The following is a 17,113-nucleotide window of genomic DNA, read 5'->3' on the forward strand; positions in this document are numbered from 1 at the left end:
TGTGATTTTCCTTTTTCATTATGACAGATTAAAATTCTAAAACTAAGAAAAAGAGCTCTTAGGCTCACTAAAAACAACCCCCATGAAACAATGTAAGTGATATGTGACAACTCTCTCTGAGCAGCAAAAGGTTTGACTTGAGAATAACTGTGAGCAATTAAATATTGAATATAATGAGAAGAATATTTTCTTTGTGTTTCTTACGACATTTCTTGGTTAATTATATCATGCATCTGTTGAATATGTAAAGCTTGCTGCTAAAAATGTTCCACTTCTAAAATTAAAAAAAGTATGTCAGAGAAGGAGATGTGTTGTGAATAATACAAGAAATGTTACAAATAATGACGACTATGGAGCCAACGGGCCTACTCCCACAGGCAGAAATTATCAGGGATGAATAAGAATTGTGGGATGACAACTGTAGTACTTTAAATCTTTGAAAACACTTCACACGTTTTCACCCTAGAGACACCTTGAGACAGCAGCAGAGGAGAGATGCAGGAGCTCATCCTGCGCTGTTACATCCAGCAGCCCTTTGTGGTGATTTCAGCAGGGCTGGGATCAGGCTGTGGAACTGGCCTGAGGCTGAGCTGGTGTCAGGGGCAGGATGAGCTCAGGATTCTGCTCTGTGCACTGCCCGTGAGAGCTCAGACCACTTGCATGGTGCTACCTCTTAGCCCAGGGGTGATTGTGTAAATCACTCCTGCCTTCCAGCCTGTTATAACACTGACAGGGAAGGTGCCACCGTGCTGGTAAAGACTCTGCTCATGGCAAGAAGCAGAGGTTTAGAAATGAAAGATCCACATGAAAAGGCACAAAGATACAGAGGTGGCAGGAGAGGGGATGAGCCAGGGATGCTGAGAAATGGTGCCTGGACCAGCTGGGTGAGCAGTAATTCCTGGGTCTGGCTGAGCTTTGGGATCCAGAGCTTCGTGGTTGTGTTAGAGCAGACAAACAGGCAAAAGGATCAAGTTAGAGAGGTCTCATGTGCAGGAAATGCAGTGAGGAGTTCATCTTAACAGCTGCATTTCCCTACACGTGCTGTGTCCTGTCACAACCACTGCCTGACAGAGCTGTGGTGTAACAACAACAGCTCTGAGTTTGTTGGAGGAACTGGCACAGGCTGCGACTGGGGGTACTTCCAGTTAAGAGTGGCTGAGTCTTCCCCTCTAGGCAAGATCCATGGATATTTGTTCCCTGAAATAACCCCTTTCCCTTCTTATGCTTATCTAAACCCTGCTCTTACTGGCAGCAAAGGGAGTTTCCATTATATTTCTTCAGTTTTTGCTGGGTTTTCACATCTTAGTCTGTTCAGATATCAGAAAAGTTCTTTTCAGGGCTTGTTTCTTAACAAATGTTTATAAGAACTGATTTTAGTGTCAAAGTGATGTGCTTGCTCTGTGTGTCTCAGTGAGAAGGGGAAGGTGAGCTGTGAACTCACAACATTTCAGCAGGTTCGTGATGACTGCCTGGATGCCCATTTTCCCCTTGGAAAATGGAAGTTATCTCACTTCTCTTTTCCTGAAGGCAGATTATTTTATGTCAGCTGGAAACAAAAGCAAAGCACTGAAGCCATTATAACAAAATTCTTCTTCTCTTGGAAGTTCATTTCTGCCCTTGTGCTGCAGGTTCCTGGCTTCTCTTGGTGCCAGTCCAGCTGTGTGTGAAGCTGTGCTTTCAGTTAGATCATGGACATAATTTGGGCTAAGGAAAATAGAAAATCCCTTGGTTTTTATTGATAAAAAAAAAATCATTTCAATGATCCAGTTCTAGGTGCAATTATAAATTTTGGCATATGTAGCTCAGAGGCCGAAGCAAAGGTTGGAGAAAGCCTTGCTCTTGAGATAAGATATCATTGAACCCTGACAGTGTGTGCTCCCTACCCAGCAGCTGAAAAGCTTCACTTTCATCCTCTACCTTACCTTTTTTAAACTTGTTTCTGTATTCCCAGCTAAGGCTCACTGGTAGCTATTGGCTGTATCTTGGGAAATCATCTGAAATTGTTTCATGGAATAACTTCAAAATCTCACTAAAGCTTTTTTGACTTGAAGACCTGAGCCTGCTTCCACTGACAGAAATGACTGAACTCTCTGATAGTGAGGCTGCCATGAAATTGAAAAGTCCCTGTAAATGCTTTAATACCAGTGGATTTAGGGATTTCCTCAAGAAATTTATGGTTATGTTACCAGCTTTGTCTGTGTTTCACTGTCAATTGTCTACTGTTCTCCCTAATCCTCCCTGGGCGTTCTGGAGCTCTATCTTCCCTTCCCGCTGACAGATAAAAATTTATTGTTGCTACCTTCAATGTTCTTGACATGCTGAGAGCTCGTTCCTTTCAAGTAAACAGAGGAATGTTTTGGTGTTTTAGTCTTGAATTCTCTAAGATAATTAATTCAGTCTATTATTCTGTTCCCCTTAGCAACCTAACATCTGAGTTTCAATTACTCTAACCTTACTGTTTAATTAGTTAAAGCTTCCTCAGCCCTTTGAAAACTGAAGGTGTTAATTACTTTTGCAGCATGATTATTTTATATTTCTGAATGATTGGCATCTGTACCTTTTAACCTTCTCTTGTTTCTATTGATGGAGCAGTGTCCTTTGTCACTTCCCTCCAGAAACCAGAGATGTAGACCAAAACCATCCATTGAGTAACTTCTCTAACATCATTTGACTTCTGACAGGGAGAGATTTAGTACCTTTGCCTCAGCTTTCCCCACTTTCTGCTATGGATCCCTTTTTAAGTGGTTGCTTAAATGGATCCCAAAAAGACTTGGTAATGGTGCTGCTGATGCATTTGCCTGTGGCAGAACCCACTGCCCTCACCACAAATGTATTCGTGATTCACTTGTTTTCATTTATGCATGGAGGGACTAAAATTCCGTGCACCTTGGCTGATTCTAATTACAGAATTCTATCCCCTGTCCAGGAGCAGAGAATATGGAGAATTCACATCCATAGCCCATCCTGTGTTGGGCTCTGTCAGGGGAAGGAGAGCCAGCAGTTACACTCATGGAGCTCTGTGAATATTCATCCTAAAGAACTAAACCCTTCTCATAAATCAATCTTCGTTAGGGCAACGATTTTTTTTTTTTTAATCTTTGAAAGGGATGTAGACTTATTATTCAACAGTAGTCATCAAGTGATTCTGATATCTGCTCCTGTGAATCACTGGTATGCTCCAGGACTATTACTTTTAAATGTCAGCTCTTCACATCTCTGCTTCTTATCTGCCACCTCAGCCACCACGGATTGTTTCCTAATCACCATCGGTTGACTCCCAAACCCACAAGGACTCACCACTTCAGAAAGGTTTTTTTTTTTCCCCTGAGACTGATTTATGCAAGGAGAGTTGTGTGAACACTCACAACAAAGTCCTCCTTGACTGTACTCCCTCCTGCAAGTCTGTTATGAACTAAGTGAGAATTTGGTTGAGGTAAATGTAATTCCTGTGCACCTTTGTGCACCTTTGTGTTCCGTGTGACACCAGAGCTGCAAGAGGCGTCAGTGAGAGAAATATTTGAGTTTCTACTACCACTAACTTTGAGACATGGAAAAATTATGACAGCACTAGAAAGAGGGAGTTCTTCAGATTCAATTTTCAAGAAACCATTAGAGATTTTTTTTTTTCTGATATAATTCCTAATCTTTTCCTACTCAGCTTTGATAATAAATATCCCTTGAGGACAGCAAATATGAATCTACTGAGAATCTTGGACAAGGGGTTTTAATGATTTCATTTAAAGTGCTGTTCATTCAGTTCTTGCAATCTGCCTGTCTCTTTCCTCAATTCCTTATGTTTTACTCAAAGAATTCTCCCTTCCAATTAAGTGAATGAAGCTTAGAGCTGTCATAGGAACTAAAATGAATATGACTGATTTTTATAATATAAATTGGAAGCAATTACCAGTTTTCTATCTTCATTTTTGCTTGGAAAATTTACACTTAACCCAGCAATACACCTTAATTAAAGGCCTATCTATCTATCTATGTAACCTTCTCTTTCTAGCAAGAGTCCTTTTGTGGGCCATATTAAATTTACTATGGTTTCATCTCTTTGTTAATAACCTTTTCGTATATTTTCAATTAAGTTTCTGGTCACATTATAGCACTGAGGTAAGAGCTCTGGCTGACCTTTAATAGGATATGGATAATAGAACATCTTTGGCTCATGTTCTCCTTTGGTAGCACAACCTTGCACTTCTTCTGAAAACATCTCTGGAATTTGCAGACAGCTAAATTTGCCCCTTGCATGAAGAAATTCTATTCCAGACTGCAGTAAAACTGGATGGACATCCATCCACATTCCCTGAGACCAGACAGTGCTGAAACCTCACTTTGTCTTGGTTTTATGGCAAACACCAGTGGGAGATCGTGAATGGCCTTCTATGTAAGATAAAAATGCTTTCCTTTGACTGATATGTTCCATATGGCAACTCATGCTTCTCCCCACATGAACCCACAGGACTGTACTGTGGGGTAAAGGGTGATAAGGACCACTTGTATCTGCATTCAGAGCTCGGTGCTCTGGTAGTTGGACAGAGTAGGACTGGCAATTAATGATGTAGAATGATAAGGGATGTTTGTGCTCCCTTGAAGTCCACAGGATTTCGGGGTGGGAAGGGATATATTTGATATCCAGCCAGAGTTTTGTCAATATGAATATCTGAACCAGCTGCTTTTCTTGCTATTCTCCCATGGCTGGATTACTCTGTTTTTCTTTATGTCTTTGTCTTTTTTTTTTTTTTAAATTTATAGCTCATGATGCTCTTATGAATTTTACTGCCAGAGTATCACATATTTGTCTTTTGATAGGGGATTATAATTTTACTTCCTTGAGTATGGAACCCCCAGCTCCTCTTCAGCTCTATTTTTTCTTCTCAAATCAGCCTTTCCCCAGTTTAGTTTACCAAATCACAACCAGCCTCAGCTGAAAGCTGGCAAAGCACTGAGGGGACACAGTAAGTTAAATCTGCCAAGGTGACATCTCTCCGTTAATTCCTGCTGATATTTCCATCTCCCTGGGTGAGTGTTCTGCAAACCTCATCTGGCCTGTCCACATAAAGGGGTGTCTGAAAATAAAGGTAAATTTATCCCAGATGAGGGAGAGCTTGGTATTCAGATGGAGAACTCCATCTGTGGCAGAGCCTGAATGGATGAAAAGGGAACAGCTCTGGGATGGGCTTGGCTTAGGGGTGCCACTCCTGGACGTGACTCAGCCTTATTCCTTCATGGGTTTGTCCCATTGCCTTGAATGCTTTGTTCAATTAATTACTGGTTGAACCTGCTGCTAAATGTGCCATATCAAAGGCTTGTGGGGCAATATCTTCCCCAGGCAGGTGCTTGGCTTCAGCAGCGCTTTGGAAGTGGCTGAGATCCCAGATAACCGAGGTGGCCCTTGCCCTGCAGCAGCGGAATCTCCCAGTCTGGGTTTCACCCTGAGTCAGCAGCAGTCATGTTCCATCACTGCAAACTGAAAAAGGATTCATCATCATCATCATCATCAATCATCAATCATCATCATCATCATCATTCTTTGCTCACCTGTCACAATTTCAGCTCTACCAGTATTTCCAGCCTGGTCCACCTTTCATCAGCTTCTTCCACAATTATTTCCATCCTTCCTTCTGTGTCACAGCCTTTGTTCCCCATGTGAACTCGCTGATTTTTTCCACCAGGCTGTGAATCTTTCAATATTTACTCTGTCTTAAACACATATTTCAGCTTGTTTTCCTACAGAACTGAATTTACTTCTACACACATCAGGTTTTGTTCCCACACAGCTCCACACTTTCTACTTCCCTATCTGTCCTGAGAGTGTGGGATGAGGAACAATCCCTTGTTTAACATGCAAAGCATGCAAACACACGCTAAATAATTATGCAAATATTTTTCAATTGCTTTCTTTGTGATTTTTATTACCATTGTTTTGGTCTCACCATGGAAAATGGAAGCCAGTGAGCCGAAGTGTCTGAGTGGAGCTGGACTAGAGCCTGAATTTCCCAATCCCTGTTCAGGCACGACTGTCTCCTCTGTATGTTCTCCCCTGGAAAATTCTTATTTACAGAAACAGAAGATCTGGAATTTGCATAACTTTGTAGCAGCAGTTCCTGCAATATGCTCAAAATACTGGGTTTTTTTTTTTTAGAAACCTGAATTTTCATGTTGTCTGATTACATGAGGCTTTCAGCCTTCAATGAAAGGTTCTACTGGTTCTTCAGGTCATTGAGAAAATGTTCACACAGATAATCCAGTTTAGGAGGCTGAAAGCCTGGAGTGAACTGCATCCTTTGGGATGTTGTGTGGGGTTCCTAGTGCCATTCACCGTGTCCCTTCTTTAGAGCCAGTCTGAGCTGCCACACATATTTGGGTTTTCAGGCCATGCATTCCACCTAAAACGTGGTAGGTCTGTGGGAGGAAGATGGAACAGCCCAGAAATGGCATCATTTTGACACATGGAAGACAGTGATTCAGTTATTTCACAGGTACATGGACTTCTGCAAATATGCAGCTCATAAAAGCCTTGACAGAGTTTGAAGAAGCAGTTTGGTAGTGTCAGACCCTTGTCACTGCCAACTGGCCAGTTTGGTTTCCATATAAACCAAGGGCTGGAGGAACAGGTGAGCACTTGGTTGGCCTGAGGAAATGTCCTGTCTTCTAAGGCAGCTTTGTGCATGAAGCTTTTATGCAGTTTCTTGATCTGGACTTGTTCTGTGAATGAGGAGAGGACCTCAGTCTCTGCAGATGCTAATCCAGCACTTCTTGCTGACCTAACATTGACCTACATAATTTAAACCAAAGTGATGTGCAGGCGACACAGTTTCTGCTGAGAAAGTGCAGCACATGCCAACATTTTAATATTACTCTTTTCTCTCAGTCTGTTTAATCCAGGATCTGATGTGAATGGAGGGAAGAAATGATGTACAACATATTCCTTGCACCAAAATCTCAGAAAATGAAATGTAAATGTGTGAGTAGGACACAGCCTCCCTTTCTGTGAACACACACTCGCAGAGTTGCTGGAGTTGCCAAGAGCACAGTGAGCCAACCCCGGGCCTGTACGTCTGTAATTTACTGAAGGGAGGGGACAGGTCTAATTTATGCACTTGGCCCTCAGACCAGGGTTTACCTCAATGCTTTTCAATGCACAAATTCTGTAAATCTTTCTGGGAGAAGGAATGTCAGCTCCCGCCAGGCTCTGGACATGCCGAAAATGTCGCTCGCACAGATGATGACTTGTGTTTAATTTGCTGTTGTGGATGGGCCTGAACCAAACTCCTTTTCTTGTTCCAAACATCTCTAAATTTAGGAGGCTTTGGCAACCCAGTCCAGATATGAGTCAATAGTTCTCTGTGTTCCAAAGAATAAGTACTAGGCTGCAAAGGTGGGAGTCGTTATGTAAAAGGGATAATATAAGGGAATATCAGTATTAATACCTTTGTTATGCTCAGAGCTAGAGGTTTGCCAAGGCTTAAGTGGACTCAGGATGAGCTGGACACATCCAATTAACATAAGTAATGTGGCTTTTCTTGAACAAATGTGACTTCTCAGTGCACATTACAGCTGCTGAGTGATCCAGCTCTGCTGCATCTGGTCCTCAGAGGGTTACAAATGTGTATTCTAGTGCTGCAGCCTGCTCTTATTTCTGCATTTGTTTGGTACTAAATAAATGGGTTCTGATTCTCAGTGCTTCTGTCAGGGAAGTAAAAAATATTGGTGTGGCTTACTGATGGATATAAAAGCCCCAGAGAAAAAAAACACAGAATATTAAATTAAGAATTATGTATACACATGTAAAGTAAGAGTGCTGGACCTCCCAACCCTTTTCCTGATGTCACTGCTGTGTTCACAAATTCTGCATCAAGTAGGTGTCTTCTAAGGCTCTTCTCAGTGAATGTCTCATCTGAGTTTCTTCCACTGATGCCACAATTAACACTGACCACGTTCTGCTGCTCCTCTCCCTTGTCCAGAGGGAAGACATCCATGTGTTTATAGTGGCACTGGGGTACTGGCCCAGGCAGGACTGGTGGAAGGTGAATTCCTTGAGCTGTGAAGTTGTTTTGTCAAGTGGGCAATTCTGCTCAGTTTCAAGAAGAGAAAACAGGATTTCCTTCTGCAGCCTCCTACAGCACCCTTCATTTTCTTTAAATGTTTTGTGATTCCCCCATCATCACGTACCAGTCTCACTCCAGGATTATTCCTGAGGGACTGGGATTTACCACTGGCAGATAAAAAGAGAGAAATGCAGTGGCATGGAGGAAGATTATTCCAAACCCTCTTCTGGCTTCCCAGGCTGGCAAGGCAGGCAGATCTCCAGCTTTCTCTGTGGTTCACCATGATCTGCACCTCCACTCCCTCACAGGGCCCCTGACTGTAATTCTGGAATTGTCCCTTCCCCCTCAGTGCTCCCTTGCTGCTCTGCACCATGCTGGCTGTAGCACTGTGGGAGAAGCAGGTCTGTGCCTTTTTTTGTGCTGACTGAAGTGCTGAGCACTCTGAATTACCCCCCTGGAAGCAGTAGGCAGAATCATGGAGCAGGCACAATGTGCCACATGAGGATCAGCTTAGCGAGCTGGATCAGTGACACTTTGCAGCAGAATAAAAACTGCTTCTTCTCTTTCCCAGCTGTTCTCCCAAGCACTTTGAGCATTCATTCGCCTCAGCGCGCGGGAGATTTACGTATCTCACTTCCATTGACACGGCAGAAGGGACCCTCCTCACTTGCAGATTTGTTCTTTTAATAGGCATCCAGCACAACTGGGAATTAAGTACATGTGTGTGTCCAACAGAGAGGAGACCAGAATCAGCTGTAGGCACAAAGAACTGCTTAGGAGGCCCATTTTTTTGTGCTGATTTGGTAACTCAGGGGACAGCCAAATCTTCCTTTTTAGGAATGGGGAGAAGAGGAAAAACAGAGGACATCATCTTCAGATTGTATCACCCGTGGAAGGGGAGAGATAGCAGGGAGAGAACTCTCCACATGAGGTTCTTCTCTCCTTGATGGGGCAGCTGGAGCAAATAAGGTTCATCGTGGGCAAATGTGAGCTCCTTGTGCCTCCACTCAGAGCTGGCAGAGCAGCCGCGGTGTTTGGGGCTCTGAGTCAGTGAAACTTCCTTGGTGACTTCCTAATTGAAGTTAGAGATCCTAAAAGATACTGAGCGACTGTGGCACAGACCTGCTGCTCCCAGACTGAGAACTCTTACACTCCAAACCTCTTCCAGTTGTAGATCTTATTGCAAGAACATCATGGATTTGGGGAGAGACAGGTAAGGCCCTGTAGCCATTCTCACTATGAGAGATTCAGGGGTGAGTCACCTGTGCTGTGTAATGACAACACAAGCCCAAGGAACACGATCCTCAGCAAGGTCCTTTTAGAATTAGCCACACAAGAAGTTGAATCTTAAAGACAAAAGGACATGGTGCTAGGAGGGAAGAAGTGGCAATGACTGGAGGCCTTAATTTGATGCCAACCGGTATCTCAGAGAAAGCAATTTCCCAGAGGATTGTCAGAGATGCGAAATGAATTGTAAGAGCTGCTTTACAGGCATTTGTGGGCACACACACCTGCTTACAGCAGGGGAAAGACAGTGCGTAAATGTCTGGAATATTACATAAAAGCTGTCTGGTAGACTGGGCAGAGCAATTAAAATCCATCTCGCTTAAACGAACCCTGAGTGCAGGTCAAACAAATCTAATTTTTATTGTTCCTTAAGGAGATGTCTGTACAGGAGACAAAAGGGGGATGCAGCCGTCAGGTTAAAAAATCAAGATGCCTTTAAAAAAATTAAATGTTCACAATAGTGCTACAGCAAGCTGGATAAATGATATATTACAACGATGGTTTAAAACTAATTGATGACTAATGTTGTAATGCATTTGTAGCTACACTGATCTATTATATATCTTGGCCAAGCTGAAGGGACACTTCAAGGAGAAAAATTGCTAACTGTTTTAACCTGATGGAACTCGGGGAAAAAATAGTTACTTTACGAGATAAATGGAAAGGTTGTGACCTCCTAATGTACATCTGGGTCTTGCAATGCAAAATCAAATTATCATTAAACAGAATGTGATCTGTGATGGAATTAAAACAACTACAAACCAGCACAGAAGTTTCCTCAGAGAAACACAATAGCCCAGTTTGAGCTGGGAGCAGTGGCTGCAAAGCTGCCTGGCTAAAGAACTGGTGTAACAAGTTAGGATGGAATTGTTTTGCTCTGTAATGAAAGTTGGTTTAATTGGAGAGTGCAGGAAAAACGTAAGCATCTTTACAGCCATTTACATATGTAAGCCATTCTATAAACATTACTTAATTAGTGTATAAATCATTAACAATTTAGCCTAAGTCCTGAGTAAAGTGTCTCTCTGGCTCTTGCAGGGGAGACAGGAAGCCTCATTTTCCCCTCCTCATTTTTGTCATGCCTGAGGCTCATGCCCTCTGGGTTTTACCCTTACAGTTGGAATTTGGAGGAGATGTCAGTCAGGCTCTGCTTATTTTCACATCTAATTCATGCAAAAACCAGGTTTCCTCCTGAGGCAGTAAACTGGCCCAGATTTGCTTCAAAGTTTGGCCCAGGTTCAGTGAATGACTCACTTTAACTGAGGTACATCCATCTTCCTGGCTGGAACACGTGGTGGGAAGTGTTGTCAAAGAGCAGAGATCCCCTAGAACCACAGCTCAGAGCTTCAGGACCGTGCAAACCAAAAGCAGTGGCTCGTTCCCTCCCCTGCTTTCTTGTCACACAACATTAAGGACATTGAGTGGGTGTCCCAAACATTGCTGCTCAACCCAGGGTCCCAACCCAGGCTAAAAACACTGCAAAGGGCTGGGATGTACTGCTGGGAGCTGGGCTGGGAGGAATTTCAGCCAGAAGCCTCCCTGGTCCTGGGATCTGTGCAAAATTGTATGGAATAAGTCTGGCAATAGGTAACAGATAAAGATAACATTGTGGGCCATTGCCAAAATATGGATTACCTTGAACAGGCCATGATTAAAGGGCCAAAACCACCACTCTCACCCTCTGAATTGGCTCCCTCCAATAGGAGCATGTAAAATGAAAGAGAACAAGATAAGTAGGACACGCCCCACTAGAGGTGACACTAAGTTTCTTCTGCCCGAGAAAAAGTTAATGTAGCAAGGGCATGACCAGCCTGTGATATCATCTGAGAGCAGCTATTCCTCCACGACAGATTCACCTTCCAGTGGGTAGGGAAATACCTGCAATACCAACCTGCAAATATGTTGTACTTTGAAGGGTTTGATGTACCAAACCCCCCCAAATCCTTTGTATATTTTAACTGCTGTATATCAGACTTCCTCCACTGCATTTACTCAGTTTTGGTTTGAAGCCCAATACAGGCAGCAGCTTGGAAAATTGTTTTATAGCTCAAAATGGAGCAATTGGAATTTTAATTTGGGGGTGTCTTTCTTTTACAGGGGGACATTACTCTTGGTGCAAAATTTTAAGTTATTCAGGTCACAGTATTGGTATCAATTTTCAACATTTGGAAACTCAGTTGCACAAGGACCACTGAGCTGACTGAGAACATTTATTTTCTCAAAGGATGGCAAACAGTCACATCCATGGCTCTGTCTGGGAGATGTCTTTCCTTCACTAACATTTAAACAAAATAACTCAGACAGATAGTTTTTTATTCCACATCAATGTGATTTCTTAAATCTTCATGTTGAGTAGATAATCCTCAGATGGGCTTTTTTTAAAGCAGAAAAGCATATGAAACAGCTTTAGATGAAACTTTGAGCTGCCAGTTCATTTAAAAGCAATAAAGTGAGGAGGGAAAAAAACAACAGAGTTAACTTGAAGCAGGGCACTTGGCATTCAAGGTGACTGTGAGAGGTGGTCACGAAGGAAGGTTGCTCTCTCAGCAACCACGTCAGGTCCTGTGCCCACTATGGCAGAGTCGTGGCCTGCACATGGATTTGCTTCTTAGCTGCTGACCCTCAGTGGTCAGGATTCCATGGAAGGAAATATGGGACAATTATCTGCAATTCTAATTTTCCAGTCCCATATGTCCCAAGATGACAACTTCCCAGTGTTCTCCATTGCCACGGGGATGAGATGTCCACCAGAACACGCCATGGCATTTCCATGACTGCAACAGACTGGAGGTAAGAAAACTGCTCTGGTGTTTGGATACACTCACAAACAATGATCCCAGCAATCCTTGGAGAGGGTGGAGTTACGTACACAGTCACATATTCCTCCTCATTTTGGAACAATCAGATATAAAATACTCTAAAATAAGAATGCAGTTACCACTTGTTTCCTTCCTCAATTTCTTATCTCGCTTTATCACAACATTCGTAGCTGTGGCTGACAGAAATGGCAAATATGTCCAGTATTTCTGATTTTTGTCATGTCTTGCTTTTTATTTGAACTTTCAGCTTTTTTGACTGGCCAATGACTCAAAAAGTTAACTAAAGCCGTGATAGTTTTATCATAGCTTTGGGAAGACAAGCTGCAAAATCCAGAAGTTACCAAAGCAGAATGGGATTTTAAAGAATGCTTGAAGCAGGTTCATTCTGCTTCTTGTATGAACTGCAGCTGTGCCAAAGTTTTTTGTAACTCTTGTACGCACATATTCTACACATATTTCTGCCTATATTTTAATTTACTGAGAGCATTTGCTCCATTTGATTTATACTAAGGCTTTATGATTGTCAGATTAGTGTAAGAATTCAAGCAGGAAAATTAAATTGTACCTGTGATTGTCCTATCATTTTTCCATGTTCTTTCAGATATTATGTCAAGAGCCCAAAGGAGTTTTTAATGTGATGCACTGAATATTCTGACTTATTCATAGGAGAGCTCAGCATTGGGCACATCATTTACCAGCTCACTGCTGTCACAAGCTATTGCATCCTTCTTCCCTCTTGACCCAAGCTCGATTAATCTTTTCATAGTTTTGCTTCTGGTATGGTTTTGAAACAGTGTTGTTTTACCCAGGAAGCCTTAAGAACCTGAGCACCTGCTTCATGCTGTCTGGGCAGCTGAAACAACGGCACAGGGAAGGGAATAATCTCCCCCAGACCCTTGACAGCATCACATTTCCACCCCGTCACGGTGCCCGGTACGTGCAGCGCTGGCAGGAAGAGCTGGGGAAACTCCTGTTTGCTGGGCCATGACCTGTGGGGCTGCATGATTTTAGGAAATACCAGGTTAGCTCCAGGAGCAGGGAATTGTTACAGCTCTTTGTTCCTGCACAGAAGTTTTCAACATCAGTGAGAGCATCAGTGTGTGTATTCAGATTTCCATCTGTCATGCAATGCATAAATCCAAAGCACTCTGTGAGATCAGTCACGCCCAGAATATTTGAAGTTACCTAAAATGTTGGCGAATTAACATCTCACATTTTTCTCCAGAGTCCTGAGTGGTGCAGACATTCTGTTAATCATATATTGCAAGCTCAGGCAATACATTAAGTATGGAAAATAGGTTTATATAACAAAGATAAGGCAGAAGGAATTGGATCCACAAATGTCTTTCTACTCACTCTGTCTATAATAATTTCATTACACTTCTTTGGGGTTTATCCAGTTTTACTGTGACCACCTACTGACAATGTCTCTGAAAGGAAAGAAGAAAAAGCACGAAATTCTAACATGCAAGACATACAAAATAAATCCTGTGACGTTTTCTAATATGGGAATGTTCCTAAATGCCAGACTAAAACATCCCTCCAACGGTTTCTTTTACAGACTTCCCTTGTTCCAGAAACTTGGCCTGACTTAGGAGGAAACCCCATAGCTGTCCCTTAAAAGTTGAATTGCATCAGTGTGGGCAAGATGTTGGGCCAAATTCCTTAATGGTGCAATTCCATGAAAATCAGAAATCCTACACCAGAGCTGAATCTGCCCTGTGGTATAAAATGATCTCCCTGGAGGCAAGACTTTTGGAAACAGTATCATATTTTAATTCTAAACAGACAATTTGTTTTGGGTTGTATACAGAGCATGACAATCTCACTGCTATAGGAACCAGCTACATAAAAGGTGACTTTATCCCTGTTTCTTGCGCTGTTTGGTTTATCTGTGTGTGATTTGCAGGTAGCTACATGATCCTACACACTTCTTTTTATGTAATGGAATGAGCCCCTGCTCTGTTTAAGATTTTAAAAGATTACAGAGCTGGTGTTGGAACATTTGTACATTTTGCAATGAGTTAAGGAGAAAGGCTGCGTGTTGTTTATAATCTGGGAAGTACAGATCCCAGTTAATCTTACCCTTGGAGAACAGACACTTATATTTTTTTACAAATTAACAGATCCTGACTGATTGCCTCCCATGACTGTGCTCACCAGTTTTGGAATTCAAAGGGCAAAATAGGATCTGCCTTTTGTAGAAGGTGCCAGGAATGGCATCAGGACACACTGTCTGGAGGGTGGATGAGCCTTTTCAATCCTCCCCACACCGACTGGATTTGGCACCACTGTGTGATATATCACCACTGTAACAAAGCACTTCATGCAAGCTGGTCATATCCTATGGAAAAAGTCTTGGAAGGATGTTGCAGAAAAAAATATTTAACCTCTGTTCACCATTTTTCTGTAGATGTAAAGTATTGTGAAATTTGAGGAGATTTTCACAGCTTGGCTTGTGAAATTAATTTCCAGCTTGACAGATTGTGATTGCAGGATTTTGCACATCTGGATTTTGGCACAGGGCTGTGGGGGGGATGTCTCTGGCAGTTTGCCTCCCAGGACAGTGTGTTTGCTCCTGGGCAGTGAAGAGTCCAGTCCTGGCTGAGCTGTCCCCTGCCTGCCCTGCCCTGGGCACTGTCTGTTCCACAAGGGAAAGGCTGCACAGCTGGAGCTGGCCCTGACATCAGTGAGCTCAGGAATCACTTGAATAAAAATGTTAGTGATAAAGTCATGTTTTTAAAATTCAAGCAGTGTAAGGGATAGGCAAAAAAAAGTTGTAGGGGTATCTGTACTGTGTGTTCTGGGGAGCAAACAACTATTTTCACTTGCTGAAAACACTGTGTGCACAGACTACTGAGCACTCCTTCTGCCACATTGCACCGGTGGGCTGCTTTTCTGGCCAGGCATTTTGGGAGGGGGGTCTTCTCCTTCTGGAAATCTTCCCAGAGGGGAACCAGTTGATGAAACAGGACTTTAAGCCAGGATTTTTTCAGCATTCACACCACAGAAGGAGAGTTCACAAAGGTGGCAAGAGCCATGGACATTTTCCCTTGGTGCATTGCTGTGTGACAGCAAAGTCATCCTATTTTCCCACCAGGATCACACGGGATCACAGAACCTCCCTTATTCTTATGGCACTGGAAGTGTGGTTTCAAAAGAAAAATCCCTGTGCTGTCTGGAATGCTCAACTGTTGGGTACCAGAGTCGGAAAACATCCTGCCTGCCACGAACGTTAGGAAAACAGAGCAGCCTTGACTCCAGTGCCAAGTGGTTTTTTGGAAGGCTGACTCCCCTGAGAATAAAGGATATTGGTGTCCAGCCAAGTGGGCAGGCAGGAACAGGCCCTGGGCAAGACACTGGAATTTTGGTGGAGCCTGAAATATTGTCTGCTTGTTTGTATCAGCTTCTGACTTTGGTATTAAAGGTGAGCTGCCCAAAACGTGAGGAAATGGGCCACAAATTGATACAATTGGAATTATTTTTCTGGCTATATTTAGAGGAACTTAAAACAGGGATTTCCCTTTTTGGCGACTACAGTATCCAAGAGTAACTTAATATTTCTGTTAAAACCAGAAAAAATCCCCCAAAGGAAATTTCCTTTTTTTTTCCTATTGTACACTCAAAAATCCCTTCTTGTTGCAGAGAATTCATTTGGTTATTACTTCCCCATTTCCCTGTTTAGATGAATAGTCCTGGTCTAATTGCCCAGTAAGCATTCATCCAGAGTATTCCCCAGCTTCTACTTCCTATTGCACTTGAAGAAGTGCTATACTTCATCAAATGAGATTAAAACCCACTCTCAGGTGCTTGTATGAACTGCCTAAGCACACACAAGAGCAGGAACTTTATTAAATGCTTTTTCCCTTCTATTTTTATGCTAATAAACATCTAAATGTAATTTTGGGGTGTTCAGAGGTCCACTGCTGCTTGACATTTACCAGAAGTTGGGATGTTGGGGCAAAACTTGCATCCACTGAGCTCAAGAGACATTTTTGTGTTGATCTCAACAGAGCAGGGCTGGGTCTTTATTTCCTTGACAAGGCTGGAAAATGTTCATTCTGCCTCTTTCCCCTGCACACACATATTTTCTTTTCTTTACAGAAGGAGTCATTTGTCTTTATCTCACCATTCACCTCTCTCTCTGATTGCAGTTAATGGAATTGTCACCTTTATGGACTCATGCTCCATTTCTCAACCTGTCTGGACTTTGGCCTCCAAAGGTTACCACAGCTAGTGAAGTAATATGATTGAGTCTTTTTCGACAGATTTATGCAAGATTTCTTCTCCAGCAAGTGTCACATCTAGTCTAGTTCTGCAAAAGAGAATATTTCAAAGATGCCAACTGTCATCTAAACCCACTAAATTGTTCTGTGGGGTTGAGAGGACTGAGGGCCATCTCGGGCAATGCTGATTTACACTACCTGGAGCTGTTTCCCTGCTGCTTGAAATACGGGCTCTGGTTAATCACGAAAAAAAAAGAACATCCCTGTCTCCCAGAAAGCACATTTAAAATGGAATTTTCATTAGTTACTCTGTAATGAAAAGGCAAAAGGGTGTATTTTAAGTGAATCTGTCCAGAATCTTGGAAGAAAGGGGGGGTTACTTGAAGGAAAGCTACAACAGCCACATGCTAAACAGGAAAAATTGGTCAAGTTCCATTTAAGGCACATAAATCCACAGAATATTTTCGGGTTTACAGAAAGATTTTGGAATTATAGAGGATTCACTGCACATGTATCTGCTTCTCCTGCATTTGATACAAAGCACAAATTAATCATCATTATTCTGCACTAATATAACACCTCTTAACCCTCAGCTTTCAGAATATTTCAAAGGAGCAATGAATTAAGCCTCATGTGGGTTTGGGAATATGTGATAATCTAAACTTGGATTCTTTAATAAAAAGCATTTTCAGGTCTTTGAATTTGGAAGTTGTAAACTTATAATTGCTCT

The 17,113-nt window shown here is 42.4% G+C and overlaps 1 long non-coding RNA gene across 1 annotated transcript in view; it reads left to right on the forward strand.

The window, feature by feature from the left end:
• The window catches only part of LOC121362135, a 107,593-nt gene extending 95,451 nt beyond the window's left edge, over positions 1-12,142 (forward strand). Inside the window, exon 6 of the long non-coding RNA XR_005956455.1 lies at positions 12,023-12,142. This is a non-coding gene — a long non-coding RNA (uncharacterized LOC121362135). The remainder of the gene's footprint in view (positions 1-12,022) is intronic.
• The last annotated feature ends 4,971 nt before the right edge of the window (positions 12,143-17,113 follow it).

This window comes from Pyrgilauda ruficollis, unplaced genomic scaffold (assembly GCF_017590135.1).
Source record: "Pyrgilauda ruficollis isolate IOZ18807 unplaced genomic scaffold, ASM1759013v1 scaffold6, whole genome shotgun sequence".
Lineage (NCBI taxonomy): Eukaryota > Metazoa > Chordata > Aves > Passeriformes > Passeridae > Pyrgilauda > Pyrgilauda ruficollis.